This window comes from Mytilus galloprovincialis, chromosome 10 (assembly GCF_965363235.1).
Source record: "Mytilus galloprovincialis chromosome 10, xbMytGall1.hap1.1, whole genome shotgun sequence".
Taxonomy (NCBI): Eukaryota; Metazoa; Mollusca; class Bivalvia; order Mytilida; family Mytilidae; genus Mytilus; species Mytilus galloprovincialis.
In genome coordinates this window covers 42,388,183-42,403,716 of record NC_134847.1, presented here as the reverse complement: position 1 = coordinate 42,403,716, position 15,534 = coordinate 42,388,183, and positions in this window count along the sequence as shown.

Genomic DNA, 15,534 nt, shown 5'->3' with positions numbered 1-15,534 from the left:
ACGATATTCCATTACGAAGTGAGTCTTCTTCAGTAGAATTGTTAATTGGCAATGATTATTATTTGGATTTGATATTGTCTCAGAGAATAGAAATACAACCTGGATTATATTTGCTAGCTTCAAAATTAGGATGGATATTGACAGGAAGATCACAAGAAATGGATGATGAAAAAACTGAATCAGGATTGCTGATCCTTTCAAATACAGGTGATATGATGATGACAAACCATAATACAACTGATTCTTCGGTTTCTGTAATACCAGACATTACAGACCTTTGGAATTTAGATTCAATAGGAATTACGGAACAAATTGAAAATGTTGGTGATTCAAAGGCCATGGAAACGTTCAAAGAAACCTTACAATATGAAAATATGAGATATTTTGTTAAATGGCCATGGAAAGAAGAAAAATATGAACTACCAGTGAATAGAGAACTTGCCATGGGTCGATTGAAGTCGTGTGTTGCGCGAATGCGAAATAAACCAGAGTTGATGACTCAATATAATTCAGTTATTCAAGATCAGTTAACGAAAGGTATAATTGAATTGGTAGACGAGAAAGGAGTTGATGGAAGAAAACATTTTATTCCACATCACGCAGTTATAACTCCACAGAAATCGACAACTAAGATGAGAATAGTGTATGATGCTTCTGCTAAGATGAACAAGGATGTCAACAGCTTAAACGAGTGTCTATATCATGGTCCAGTTATGCTTCGCAATCTGTGTGGTATATTAATAAGATTCAGGCTTTACAGAATAGCTCTAGTTGCAGATATTGAGAAGGCATTTCTTCAAGTCGGGCTTCAAAACAGCGATCGAGATGTAACAAGATTTTTATGGTTAAAAGATATTGAGAATTTTTCATTGAATAATGAAAATATTCAGGAATTTCGTTTTTGCCGTGTGCCCTTTGGTGTAATATCTAGTCCATTCCTTCTTGCAGCTACCATTGAAAGTCATCTTAACAAGTATAATACGCCTACAGCAGAGCAAATCAGGAATAACATTTATGTGGATAATCTCATTACTGGTGCAAATACCGTAACAGATGCTCTGACACATTACTCAGAATCAAAACAAATATTTAAGGATGCTTCTATGAATCTACGAGAATGGATTTCGAATAGCCAGTCAGTGAATGATTTCATTCTACCTGAAGACAAACCAAAAGTGAATCAAACCAAAGTTCTTGGACATCTTTGGAATATTGAAAATGATACATTATCTGTGAAACATTCTCAGTCGTTTATCAACTCAGGAAACATAACAAAACGGAAGACATTAAAGGAAATATCAGAAGTGTTCGATCCGCTAGGATTATTTTCTCCTATTCTTATAAGTGGTAAGATATTTCTTCAGGATTTATGGAAGAAACACTTACGTTGGGATGACGAATTACAAGGAACGGACTCATTAAAATGGGGTTCTATTCAAGCAGAACTACAACAATTGTCTGAATGCCAAATTTCAAGAAGTATTGGTATTATGACTGGGGATGACAGAGTTCATTATAGGCTTTTGTGTTTTTGTGATGCCTCTGGGAGTGCGTATGCGATCGTCATATATTTGCATCAAACTAGTTCGAAATCTAGTAAGTGTGATCTAATATTTTCCAAATCAAGGTTAGCTCCAGTAAAAGGGATGACTATTCCGAGGCTGGAATTGATGGCTGTTTTGATAGGTGTTAGGTGTTTAGCATTCGTTAAAGGGGAATTAAATGTACCCATTGAAACGATATATCTTTGGACAGACTCTCAGTGTGTTTTAAAGTGGATTTCGACAAAAAAGGATCTTGGTGTATTTGTGAAAAATCGAATAACAGAAATTAAAATTCATAAAGATGTTAAATTCTTGTATGTTTCCACCAAAGAAAATCCAGCAGACGTTGCAACAAGAGGAACTTCGACTAGATTGCTCTGTGACAATAGTCTGTGGTGGCATGGTCCTGAGTGGCTTTTGAGCGACATTCATCAGTGGAAAATATTCACCTGTGAAGATGTGTTAGCTAAACAAGAATATAAATGTGAGTTGAAAGTAGGAAAGAAAACAACAGAAAGTAGTGCGTTGCTCTGTACCAAAGAAATTGAAGGAAATCAGATTGAAACACCGTATGGAATACAGTGCAAAAATTTCTCATCGTATTACAAACTTATACGAGTGACTGCATGGGTTGAGCGATTCATTTCACGAATTAAGAAAATTTCAGTTAAGACTAGTAAAATTTTGACATGCGAGGAACTGAAAATTGCAGAAGAAAAATGGATCAAATTTGTACAAAGGAGGAATTATTCAGATATTTTTAGTGCAATATATGAAAACAAACCAAACAACCTACAGAATCAACTTGGGCTTTTTATATCTGATGATGGTTTTCTACGTTGTAAAGGGAGATTCGAAAATGCAGATTTGAGTGAAGCAGCTAGAATACCGATTCTTCTTCCGCGTGGGGAGGACTTCACGCGTTTGATCATTGAAAGAATACACAAAGACCTCTTTCATAGTGGTGTATCACAAACTCTCAGTAAATTAAGACATAAGTTTTGGATCCCACAAGGTCGTTCCACAATTAGACAAGTTTTACGACATTGCTTAGTGTGTCGAAGGTTTGAAGGTGGACATTACGGAATGCCTAAGATGCCCCCATTTCCAAGATCTAGAGTAGCACAATCCATTCCGTTTGCAAGTACTGGCTTAGATTATCTTGGACCGATTTATGTAAAATATGATGGCGAGAACAAGAAAAGATGGGTATGTTTGTTTACCTGTTTTGTTACACGTGCTATACATTTAGAATTGTTAAATGATATGACAACTGAAGAATTTTTGTACGCATTTAGAAGATTCGTATCAATTCGAGGTGCTCCATGCAATATTCTAAGTGATAATGCAGCCCAGTTCAAGTTGGGGAGTGCAACATTAGATTTAGTTTGGAAGAAAGTGATTAAATGTGATGATGTTCAAAACTATGTGTCTAATGCTGGCATTCGATGGACCTTTATAACGGAATTAGCGCCATGGATGGGAGGTTTTTACGAAAGGCTTGTTGGTGTGGTAAAACGTTCTTTGCGAAAAGTTCTGAAAGGAAGGTTAGTCAGCGACGTTCAACTACTTACAGTTATTAAGGAAACTGAAGCAATTGTTAATGCGAGGCCATTGGTTTACATAGGTGATGATGTGAATTCGAATATTAACCTTACGCCAAGCCACTTTCTCACATTGAACCCAAATATTGGTATTCCAGAAATTGAATATGATATAAATGACCAAAGTTACTCACCTGTTGAAAGTTCAACTGACAAGTTACTTAAGATGTGGAAAAAGGGACAAAAACTTTTGGATTCATTTTGGACAATGTGGAGGGATGAATATTTATTAAGTTTGAGAGAAAGAACTCAGACCAAGTTAAAGTGTGGTAGAGTGAAATCACCATATGCTCCAATCGTTGGAGATGTTGTCATTATTAAAGACAACCTTCCAAGGGGAGTGTGGAAATTAGGAAGACTAGTACAGTTAATTCATAGCAATGATGGTGAGATTAGATCAGCAAAAGTAGTTCTTTCATCAAGAAAAGTTATTAGTCGTCCGTTAAATTTACTATACCCTTTGGAAATTGAAGAAAAAACAAAGGTTGATGAGGAGAATACGTGTCAGAGTGAATCTGCTGAAACAAGACCTGTCAGGAAGTCTGCTGAAAAGGCTAGACGTAAAATCAAAGATTTTTACGGTGAATAATAGTTTGATTACGAGAGACATATATAATTTAACATTGTAAATAATTGTAACAAGAGTGAACTAGAGGAGTTATTTTAGTCTAACGGAGATGTTTAAAATTTACCTGTATGTTTATGTTCTAACGGAGATGTATAAAATTTACCTGTATGTTTATGTTCTAACGGAGATGTTTAAATGACTTAACGGAGTCGTTTATGTAACGAATAATGCACGTGAATTTCATGCGCTTTCTCTCAATATTGGTATTTAAAGAAAATGATTTATAAAAGATATCTCACGCCAATAATATACCAACATGTTTGGATGTAATATGTGTACTCGAGAATACAAATATAAAAGAAATCTGACTAGGCATGTGAAAGAAAACCATTCCAAGACCCTTGAACACTGGAATTGCACAGAAGATGGATGTTTTTCTAAATTCATTCGTAAGGAATACCTTTTTAGACATTTAAGTTCTATTCATCAACTTTCAAAAATGGATGCTAGACGTAAAGCTATAGAGGCTAAAAAAGGAGATATTGAAACTCTGGAAAACCAATACTACGAAGACGTAAGTGATGATGATACAATTCTAGATTTGTTACAAGACCTGAGTGACGTTCAAGATATTGGGGGAGATTTTAATATTGATGAATTCTTATCAAGTGATGAAGGTGAAAATTTAATTCATGATGAAAATAATAATATGTGTGAAAATTTGAATGATTGTCTTTCAAGTACTGAAAGTGTAGGCTTAATGGAAACGAAGATGCTTTACGAAGACATTTCATCTCCTGATTCTTTTGAGCACAGTGTCGAAAATAATAATACATATGATGAAGTAATTGTTATAAGTGATGAAGAATACCGTAACAATTCTGAAACTGCTGTAGATATTTCCCATGTGACAACAAAAACACAAACAATCGTACTGACATTTACCAGGACTGTTTCATATATCAATGGAGATGAAGTTTTTTCTGAAGTCGAAACAGAACAACAATATTCTGAACATTATAATTAAAACCCAAATGTCTGGGTCGGGAGTGTCGCGAACCGCGATTTATATTCTTTTCATTTTCAATGTGCTCCATACTTATTATTATGTAATTTACAGATCCGTTCATTGTATTCATAACTCCGTTAATTGTCTATTATTTATGTAATTTATTCACGTGGCATATCTTCAACGGAGAAACGGAGTTGTATTTTGTTTAAAAGAAAGAGATTTGTAATTTGAAATTAGAGTAAAAATAAATGTTATACAGTGATTATGAGTTGTGTCTTAAATAAATTCCAATGATTGTGTTGACAAGGACTTATGCAACAAATGTCGGTCGGTTGAAAACAAAACCTTTGCTATAGTAGACGTTCAGCTTCTCAATTATGAGCTATCCATTACTACGAACAAACATTCAAACTACGACTGCATAGGGATTATAAAGGCTTGAATTCCCTATCATGATTTCCGTAACAGAGGTTTGATGCTCACAGTGAAGCTATTGAAACAAGAGTTCAAAGCAGTGAAGTATAATAAATCATCCCTTCATAGATTCTATTGACGCCATCACGAGTTTGTTGACTGTTATGACGACGTGTTCCAATCCCTACCTCTCCCCCCAGATCGACCTACCAAGTGAGACTGACTACCGGATATAAGACGGGTACCTCACGTGGAGCAGCATCTGTTTAACGTACTTGAGCACTTGTGGCCATCCCGCTTTTAGTTGGGTTCGTGTTGCTCGATCATCATTTCAGTTGTTCATTTTCAGTATGCTGTTGTACACGGACAATCTATCTCAAATTAAAACGGGCAACTTAGAGTCAAAGCACCAGGGTGAGAGCTCGATACTTCGATATTTAATAGGCAAAAGACCGATTTTGATAAACTTCTTTTTTTTTATTACTATTAAATTTTGTTCAAATATATACAAGTACATTAAAAATTGTAGATGAAGTACTGTAGAAAAAAGACAACGATTTTTAATTGCAGAACAAATCACCATAGCGTTGAATTAGATTTCAGAAAAAAAACATAATTTAAAATCCTGACACGGTCTGACACGGTCTTTCAGTATTTATTCTAAATTGCAAATAATAAGAAATATGATGCAAAACATGAACGCATGCACAATCAATTATTTTTTAACGATTCTCGACTAATGGGATTCCAGCAGATGCAATTGGCTGCATGAACCCTGAAATAAACACTGAAATTGTTCTATTTGGTTCCATTTGGGTATTTATGTAATTCCGTGTTCTTTTATTGCTGACGAAGGAAATATAAATCACCCTCAGAGCTACTGTAATTCTTCTTTCAATTGAGTTTTGTGATTTTGTCAATATGTGTTAATAAAAGACAATATTATATTCGGTGAAACAATTGAACAAACTGAAACTGAATACTTCAATATAAACATTGAATAGTGTTAAATTCTGTCTGCAAATATTGAAATAAAAGCCATAAAAATAGAAAATTTAGGATAGATACATTATCGTATTTTTATTTGTATGTGATGCACAAATATTTGTTGAAAAAAATAAGTTTAATTGCAGGGAAAAAATTGTGGTTTAAATGAATATATATCACCAAACTAATATTTATTATATGATAAATATCAATCACAATGCAAAATTTGAAGTAAAAAATACATAATCATTAAGAATCATACTGTCAACAGGTTGACCTGCGTATATGAAGAATCACGCCGTCAACAGTTGACTTGTTTTTATAAAGAATCACGCTGTCAATATCTTACATGTTGAAATTAAAAGCACGCCTTTAAAACAAATCTGTTGGCATTAAACCCACTTGCTGCCGGTATTTTTTCAAGGTTGTACATCGTGTTCCATGAAATACGACAGCTCGACGTACACAGATGTTACATGTCCATTAATGACGTCACGCCATATTAATTGTAATCGCCGTTACATTTGGAACACATTACACTGTCAATATTTAGCTTTGCTGATGTTTAGAATCATACAATTAATATTAAGACTGCTGATATTGAAAATCACGCCGTTAATATTTAATCTGTTGATATTTAGAATCACGCCGTCATATTTCACTTGCTGACATATAGAACCATGCTGTTAATACTGAACTTATGTATCTTAAGAATCACGCCGTCAATATTTAACTTGCTGACATTTAGAATCATTCCGATAATACTAAACTTGTTTATATTAATAATCACGCAGTTTATATTAAAACTGATGATATTAACCCTCTGCTGTCGGAATCATTTTAAGGTTGTATGCCGTTTGCCATGAAAAACGACATCTCCACGTTTGTGACGTTACATGCCCAACAATGACGTCACGATATAATGGCCGTTACATTTGGGACACATTGAAGAAAAATATTATATTATTCTATCTTCTGTCTTTGTTTTTTTTAAAAGAAATATAGCAATGACGAGAAATTTGCATAAATTAAACCAGCACAGTCAGTGTGGACACGTGTGTCACTCTGGCAGCAAGAGGGTTACAAATCACGTCGTTTATATTTTACCTGTTGATATTAAGTATCCCGTCGTCAATATTTAACCAACTGATATTTGGAATATGCCGTTTAAGTGTAACCTGCTAATAGTAATCGGCAATTTGCTCATTACTGATGAGTCTTATGTAGACGAAACGCGCGTCTGGCGTATTAAATTATAATCCTGGTACCTTTGATAACTATTTACACAACTGGGTCGATGCCACTGCTAGTGGACGATTCGTCCCCGATGGTATCACTAGCCCAGTAGTCAACATTTCGGTGTTGACATGAATATCAATTATATGGCAATTTTTATAAATTTCCTGTTTACAAAACTTTGAATGTTTCGAAAAACTAAGGATTTTCCTATCCCTGGCAAAGATTACCGTAGCCGTATTTTGCACAACAGTTTGGAATTTTGGATCGTCAACTTTCTTTAACTTTGTACTATAGCTAGTTTGGATTTATACATATTTTGATATGAGTGTCACTGATGAGTCTTATGTGGACGAAACGCGCGTCTGGCGTACTAACTTATAGTCCTGGTACCTTTGATAACTATTTCCATTGATCTTACTGCTTACAATGTAATTATGTTTTAATATCATGGACAGAACTTGATACTCGAAAATAGTCTGCAATGACCTCATAAATTAGTGAAGCAACGTCACTTGATCAAGTTCTTCGACATCAAATCATCAATGAAATGCACTTTATTCATACAACCAACAACTATCCAAACGTTATTTTTCTAATAAAAATTTAGTTTTACTTCATTTTCTCCACACAATAAATAAACAGTTAAGAAAAATTGCCGATAAAAGAGACTCCATCAGTATCAAAATAAAAACATGCAATTATTCTATATAGATAGTGAGGTTTTAGTCAACATACAAACATTGGACACAATCATCGAGATATCGGTCAATGGGGGTATACCCTAGACTAAATGTTGATGATGTAATACTATTAAGACCAATGGAAAAACTGCATGATTATATGACCAAATAATCACCCAAATACAAATCCATTGAAGGAAATGTGATTTGCATGATTTGATTATTATGAAATACCTTCCGTTTGACCAATGAAATGTGTTGCCTAATGATGTTACGGTATACGCATGTTTATTCCCTATCTAGTATTTATTTTAAGTCGTCATCCACTGGGAAATTGATTTTCATTAGATTTGAATATGGTTATATATTGTACAAATAAATGAATACATTGATGAACATATTGTTGAATATGCTTAATATGCGATATTTGCTCGAGTTGATTTGCTGTATTACGTTGTAAATGAAATATATCAAGATGATCATATCTTCTCGTATACGAAAGGAATAAGATATATATTTTTAATTTAATGCTTTTATTATTTTGCTTAAACTTGCGATTCCGTTTAAAAATGCAATTAATTTCGTTTTAACACATGATTACTCATGTATCATTGCTCTCCAAAATAGAGCCATACATTTTATTTAATGTTGTGGGTGAATATAGCCCAAATGATGCCATACTTGGAGTTATGGGTTGGAAACCACCATCTGTGACTTTTTACGGGGACAGCACGCATATTAAACATCTTTCAAATTACACAAATCACTGTCCAGTTAAAAAAATACATTTAAGCATCCCAGAAGGGTTATACTTTTTTCGTACTCACCATTTTCTTTCACTAAAATTTCCTGTAACAAGTCAGGAAAATTGCATTTGTTATCAAACAGTCTGTTTCTGTGTATGTTGGCGTATGTTTTGTTGCACTTTAGTGTTTCTGTTGTTCAGTTTTTACCCGAATTTGTTTTCTCTCATTCGATTTTAGACTTTTGAACAGCGATATTCTACTGTTGCCTTTATTTATCATAGTAACGAAACACTCTTTAATGGCTATTCTTTTTTTAACAAAGAGACAATTAACCATACCCACACAAAAGCCTTTGTAGTAGGTGATTTACATTGTATCATTTTGAAAACTTATGTTTAAGAATTATGTCTGAATCTCAAAATACAACATATATAATCAAACAGCAATATGTCCTCTTTCTTTACGTATTGTTTAAATGTAAGAAAGACAATATATATATATCCATAATATATATTTTAATTTTATTTTATGGATATATAAATAATATTTTAATTTTATGTTGATATTTCGCATTTGCTACCATTGCAAGGAGAAATTCTAAACATACGATTTAAACATAAATATTTAAATGAGTTATACCGCTTTATCCGACGTTGATAAATTTTTGTAAGATCTTTTAAACTAATGAAAAATGAAAAATAAACACAACATATACCCGTAGAAAATGATAGAATAGAAATTAAAAGAGCGGAGTTTATTATCCACCATATTATGGCCCCGGGAGGACATATATATAGCATACGAACATTTTCTTTATAAACAATTACATTTGCAACACAAAGATAATATATGTGTAACATGTGTAAAAAGAAACCAGGATACATACACACAGCAAAATATTAACAAAATATTATAATTCAAATAATATTATGTAGACATATATTGATTCAATTGCACCAGGTAAGGGATGTTTTTTACTTTTAAATACACAAAGTTTAAGTAGTTTGTGCAGAGAAATCTCAAAATAAAATAAAAATTAGATTAACACACACGTTTAACTTTAAGAACTTGTATTTGTGAGTAACAAAGGGATAATTTTAAAATTTACACAAAACCGGCCATTGGGTTAAAAAATAGATTATCCACTGATATACCCACTCACAAGTCAGTTTATTTACATGAATTGGCACACTGTAGGGTTTGCACATCATTTTGTGTCTGGAGGATAGAGGAAATTTTAATTGATACAAATGATACCTTATTTTAACAGAACAAGCATGTGCATCTGCATGTGCACGTGTAAATGTTAATCGACAAAGTTATGCTTTTAGTGAACTTGTTATAATCATTGCCTACAAATCCCACTGGTCGGCCTTGTTGTATCCTCTATACTCACCAACCTTACTTATGCTTCATTTCTATCCAACAGCTATAGTTTCACAATTTCTAGTTAATGCTAAAATTTGCAAAGTTCGTAAACATATTTCATAAACCGCTCCAGAGTGTACAAAGAAATTGTCGTTTAGCAACCATTGGAAGTTCAAATGATCTAACTAAAGCATCTAACTCTGAAGTCAATGGATTTAAACTGTATTAACTGTGCATAAATCAGCGATTTTGCAATTAATTGTTATGGTAGATGGACCGACATATTGTTTCCGCTTCTATTTTTATTTCCACTTCATTTATTGATAAATGTTATGCTATTTTTAAGAAATTTTGACATTTAAAGACATTTAAAATTAAAATTAAAATTACACCACGCTCTTTGTCAACATTTTTGAACCTTGAACTTGCTTATCAAAAAAAAATAATGGTTATAATATTTGAAATAAACTGTCTGTTAACTTTGTATAACATATGAGTGCAGCAATCTGATCAAATACCTGTACTGATGGCTCAGTAAATTTCACATTCCTACTTACAGCTTGACCGTTATGGAATAACCGTTTCTCAAATGATATTGGATATGTTCCTTACGTCGTAACTACAATCCCCTTCCCTTTCATGAATGTGACCTACCAAATAAGACTATTTACCAGATTTGTTATAATATGAGCAACACGACGGGTGCCACATGTGGAGCAGGATCTGCTTACCCTTCCGGAGCACTTGGGATGACCCCTATATTTTGGTGGGGTTCGTGTTGTTTATTCTTTAGTTTTCTATGTTGTGTCATGTGTTTGCCTCTTTGTCTTTTTCATTTTTAGCCATGGCGTTGTCAGTTTATTTTCGATTTATGAGTTTGACTGTCCCTCTGGTATCTTTCGTCCCTCTTTTAAAACTTAAAAGTTTCCCCTCGGACACAATACTATGAGGAAAATGTTATTTAAGCTATGTTTTACCTCAGAAGACAAGGCTATTAGAAAGAATTACACTACTAAAACACTAAAGAAATCAACATCGCTAATTAAGTAAACTCATTCTTTTAAATAGTATGCTGTATTTTTTCACGGCTTAAAAGCAATCGAGTCAAGGTATTGCTTACTGCACATATACCATATATATGCTCACATATAGTAACATAAAGGAAGATGCATCATTCTAAATTAAAAAAAATATTTGTTTCCTCTAGACCTGTGCCTGTTTCACAAAAAATAATGTTTATTAAATTGCCATTTAATTCATGACATGAACAATTTCACGTAAGAGGGGCGAAAGATAGTCAAAAACATAGATCAAAAATAAACTGACAACACCATGGCTAAAAAGACAAAGACAAACAGACAAATAAAAGTACACAAAACACATCATATGAAATTAAAGACTAAGCAATACGAACACAAATAAAAACTGGGGACGATCCAAGGTGTTCCGAGGAGTAAGCAGATACTGTTCCACATCTGGCACCCGTCGTGCTGCTCATGTTATTGTAAACTCGGAAAATAGTCTAAATCGGTAGGTCACATTCATGAAATATCATTAAAAGTCATATTAAGCTCATTGCATCAGTTCAGTTAACGTTTACAAGCCATTAGAACAAATCGCGCAAATTCATTATTACTTCTTCAAACAAACATATTGGTGACAAAGTACATTTTATTTTTAACTTGGAGAACAAGGATATATAGCACACAGCCTTGTCAAGGGTTAAGAAAGTGTGGTATGACATGCAAGCCAAATATACATATCTCGAACAAATTTGGTTTTTAATAGGGAACATACATGTCCATAAACCTCTCCATAAAAAAAAAACACAATAAAAAAACAATCTGAAATAAAAAAAAAAAACATAAAATTTATCCGTATTTTTGATAATAGCTGCACTAGGTATGTCTCTATTGAATTGTTTGATTCCACATATTCACAGACTATCACAAAAAACTTTTGAAAATGAGAAAAAATCGCATTTTAATAAAAACAGCAATACCTCAATGTGCCACGTGTTACTTTATAAACTACACAAACTATTTTACTTCTGTTAAATAAATTTAAAGTATAAAATATTTCTGGTTTTTTTTAAAAACTTTCCAAAAAAGCTTGTACATTTTCCCCTTCCACATCAACACAAATAATTGTAGATATGTAGGACTCATATCTATTACGGGGTCCAAATCTAAGGCAGATTTCTAATTTGTGGCAAATATGACGTTACAAACGCGAATCAAATCAAATCTATGGCAGATTTAGGAACTACATGTACGTGATTTTCAGGGAAAAGAGTAAAATATAACGTAACAATAAAATAACGATATATAAGTCGTCGCCGACTTCAGCAAAGTTGTTGGCTCTCCAAACTTTCAGGAAGTCTCGTGTTTGAAATACTCAGAAAACACTTTCCGCTATCCCTTTAGAACAATTTGCCGATGGTTTAAAAGAAGATGTGATATTTTGTCTATAGAAAAGACAATAATTATGTGATGTGCTGTCCGAATCCCGCGATCAAGAAAGGCACAGTTGTTTACATTAGTGAATATTTTTGGAATGGAGTTACAGTAAATATATTAACTTCTACGACTGGTAATGTATTTAAAGTGAGAAAATGATATTACAGGATGCCACCTTGACGTTTATCGTCACTAGTGAAAAAAGATTGATTAAACATATAATTAATGCTTAAGGGGACGACCATTTAATATTCTGGGGGGGGGGGGGGAGCAGGAGGATTTGTTTTTGATCGGTTATTTATTTTTGTAAACTAAGAGGACAGATTATTCATTTTCTGAACTATTGAAGCAAGATTTTTCATTTTCATTAAAGCAAGGAACTGATTATTCATTTTCACAACTGTATTTATGATATTCGAAAACATACAATTTTTATAAATAATTTGTTTATTATAAATAATACATGTATAGACAAGTTATTATGTACCATTTAATCAGAATTAATCATTATCCTCTGCAGACATGAATCTGTTATATCCCCAACTGCATACATACATAGTATTAAAGTTTGGTTGTAACTAGCCTGTTTTAAAAGTATTGGCAAACATATTTTAGCCGAGCGGAGCCAGGCAAACTTTTTTTTGAAGGGTTTTGGGGCCACTGAAGGCCCAAGAAGCTATAGAACAAATGATGCAAAATCATGTTTTCTGTCTGTTCCGAAGACCCTTTCATAATCTAAAAAAGTTTTGTTTTAATATTTTTTTGACAATAATTTGGTCTCAACATGTTCAAAGCAATATGTATAAATTCAGTGTAAGACTTAAGTTTCTAGGGACAACATAAAAAACCCAATGTGCATGATAAAGCAAAAATGGAATTCACATAGTTAAGTCTGTGACTGCTGTTTTTTTCCCAAACTCATGATCAAGGTCATAACAAAACTACTAGAAAGGGGAATGCAATACTAACAGAATACAGAAGGGCAATCAATGAACAAAAGACAAATAAATAAGAAACATTGATCCCCAAAAAATCAGGGCTACGTCTTAGAAAAAACAGAACTTTGCTTCTTGCAACCACCCGCCGTGAAGCAATTTGATATTGAGACAAGCGTTTGGGTTTGAAATTTTCTTCATGAGGCATTTGCCTGTTAAAATAAAAGTGAGGTAAGGTTTACTGAGACAGTATACCTCAAGTTAAATGACACCAATTTTCAGACATTTCAAGTATATTTAAATAATATTTATATACTTTTATTATTAAAAAAATTGGGAAGTGTTTCCCGATTTTGTGGGGAAAAAAGATGAATTTATGAAGAATATGGTGCCAATCTGGTGCCATCTCATACTTTCGATTAGACCTGCTGAGTTATTTATTTTCAATACATTGCAAGTCAGGTAATTTATTTTCAAACTACCACAGAACAAACCATTTATTTTTGTGATTATCAAGGCTGAGTTTTTTATTTTCAAAATCCATCTGCCCCCCCCCCCCCCCCCCCCCCCAGAATATGGTCGTTCCCTAAATAAATATTATGTGAAAAGTCAAACTATTTATTAAAAATAACTTTCTTTATAAAATAACTGCTTTCTTGTTTGTTAAGGGACTTTCATTTTTTCTACTTGTTTTAATTAATGGATTAAACAGTTGCCCTGCACAGATTAGAAATTACGTATGTTTCCGGAGAAGATAATTTTAATCCTGATTTCTGTATTATACATGTTATAGTATATCACTTCTACGCTGTTTTTATGGTTAACATCACAATTTGGTTGACCATTAAGTTAATTTTTATTTCACAAATGTTTATAGACACTTGTAACTTATTTAAGACAAGACAGTGATTGTACATTTTCACAAATCTGCCACAGATTTGGAAACAACAAAAATCCGCCATTGATTAGGAAATTACAAGACTTGCCATAAATTAGGATTCAGTCAAACAATCTGCCATCGATTTGGGATGGCATGACGTCATATTTACCATAGATTCAGACACTGCCACCATAGATTTGAGTTCTACATATGTATATAACCGGAACCAACAGGTCTTCACTGTAGCGAGAGATTCCCGCACCCGGAGGCTATAATAGCTATAATAATAAGAATATATTGATTTTGCATATTGCGGAATTTTCACATTTATTGCATCTGCTAAAACTCATTCTTTCGACCGTGTACAAACAAGAACTAAATGATTAGTCTAACTGGTCTAATTCCATCACTGTCTGTTTCAGTATCAACTATGGCAATGAGAATCATATATTTACAGTTATTTTTTCTAATGGATTGAATTTCAGCTTATTGAGTGGTTAAAATGGACAAATGAAACCTTTTATGTAATATATGAATGTCTCTTTAGATAATTTATTTTGGGTTGTTAAGCCGTTGACTGTAGAACATATTGTATGAAGCATAACAGATTTTCACATAACAAATCTCCAAAATGATCAAGCCTTTTTCAACCTTATAACCTTAACCAATTTGTAGCTTGAAAAAAGCATGATGACAAATCTCTATTATATTTTTGAAGAAAAATGATTTAAATACTGTAAACCAACTTATTATTGCGGATACGTATATTTTGCGTATAGCCGTTTCGAACCAATTCAATAGTGCAACTCATATTCCGAATTTTCTTTGTATATTAATTTACAAATATATTTAGTTGGACGTATGCCATGCTAGTTTAACTTACTTCAATGAAATAAATTCAAGTAATAAAATTTAACATAACTGGATACACGTTACATTTGAAAGCTTTTACCAAAGCTTATACATTACCGCTCCCCTTTTTATGTATTCATATCTGGCAGTGCATATATGGTCAATATGTAAGAATCTCACCATCAAGGCTATCTGTTTCATTTCTATTATGTTGTGGCAACAGTCATCTGATTTGAAATAGCTAGC